Source organism: Prionailurus viverrinus, chromosome B4 (genome assembly GCF_022837055.1).
Source record: "Prionailurus viverrinus isolate Anna chromosome B4, UM_Priviv_1.0, whole genome shotgun sequence".
NCBI lineage: Eukaryota > Metazoa > Chordata > Mammalia > Carnivora > Felidae > Prionailurus > Prionailurus viverrinus.
This window is the reverse complement of record NC_062567.1, coordinates 80,270,662-80,272,474: the sequence shown is the minus strand read 5'-3', so window position 1 is coordinate 80,272,474 and position 1,813 is coordinate 80,270,662.

Here is a 1,813-nt window from a genome sequence, read left to right as displayed (position 1 = left end):
TGTGAATTAACTGGAATTTATTTTTTAATTTTTTTAAACATTTATTCATTTTTGAGAGACAGAGCGTGAGTGGGAGAGGGGCAGAGAGAGAGGGAGACACAGAATCCGAAGCAGGCTCCAGGCTCTGAGCTGTCAGCACAGAGCCTGACGTGGGGCTCGAAGTCACGGATCGCGAGATCATGACCTGAGCCGAAGTCAGACACTTAACCAACTGAGCCACCCAGCCGCCCCTAACTAACTGGAATTTAAATGAAAACTTAAAAAAAAATTTTTTTTAAATAATAAAGTCCTTTTTTTTTCCCCCAAAATAAATAAATAAATGTTTGGTTCATTAAAGATAGCAGAAACATGCTCAAAGACTATTGACTTCTCTATTCTCTGATTTTGCCAACTCATCCATACATAAGAATTGCAGAAACAAAGGGCACAGAACTGGTTTCCATCTCCATACTTGCCCAATTCATAAAGAAACCCAAAGAAAGAAAATACATCTTTCCTTAGCTAGTCATTAACAACAGAGAGAAAAGTCAGTGAGCTGGATGGGAAAGAAAGGGGAGTGGTCAAAATAGCTTTACTTATCATCTAAGGAGATGATTGGCTATTACCCTTTCTTCTGAAGGTAAATGGACTGTGCTAACAAATCTTCCAGGTCACATATTTATTTAGAAAAAGGAACAGCACTTTTTAAGTAATGTACATATCTTCCTAATAATTCTATGAAGTAGCTACTATTTTCCCCATTTTATAGGTGAGGAAACTGAGGCACAAGCAGACTAATTAAATCACCCAAGGTTACTACAAGGTGTCCAAGCTGTGATTCAGACAGTATGGCTACAGAGTCCATGTTCTTTATATAAGTAATCTCTACACCCAACATGGGGCTTGAACTCATGAACCTGAGAATAAGAGTCCCATGCTCTTCCAACTGATCTACCCAGGCACCCCTACGGAGTTCATGTTCTTAATTAATCACTCCACAATATTGCTTCCCCTATCTGAAAAGAATCTCAGAATTTCTCAATTCTGGTAAACCCCACTATATCATTTAATCCTAATTTATTAATGCTCACTTCACAAGTAGTTTTCAGAGCATAATGTCACTGCTTCCCTTAAAAGACAGCCACAATTGTCTTAAAGCCATTAGCTCAAATAGTGTTAGCTGGTTTTAAAGTAATATATTTGTAGGGCTGAGAGAGATGGTATGAAGGGTCAGGGCCCATGGCATTTTCGTGATCAAAACGCTGAATTACATTCTCTTCAGGAGTCATTTTGTTTTCATTTTTTTAATGTTTATTTTTGAAAAAGGGCGGGGGGGGGGGGGGACATAATCCAAAGCAGACTCCAGTCTCTAAGCTGTGAGCTCTGAGGGGAGGGGCTTGAACTCAGGAACAGTGCGATCATGACATGAGCTGAAACCCACTGAGCCACCCAGGTGCCCCATCGACTTTCCAGAAATCTTACCATATAAAGCATGAGTTCTTAACGTGGGGTCTTGGGACTACTAGAATGGATGAGTTTCAGGATATCTATTTGCCCAAAATACAGGAAAAAGAATCGCCTATGTGCCTACGTTTTTTCTGAGGGTAATTATATATAATAGTTTAAACATCTGTCAAAATTGTGTATTCCAAAAATAAAATAGGGTTAACCTACGTCACTGCTACCTTACAATGATGTGAATACAATCCGTGGCATTCAGTATTATTTAGTATCTCCTATGTCCCCTCATTAGTTGAAAAGGGGAAATTAAAAAGTCACTGCAATACCGCTGTGGCTAAGTTACTGACCAGAGGGCAGAAGGTGCCTGTTTCAT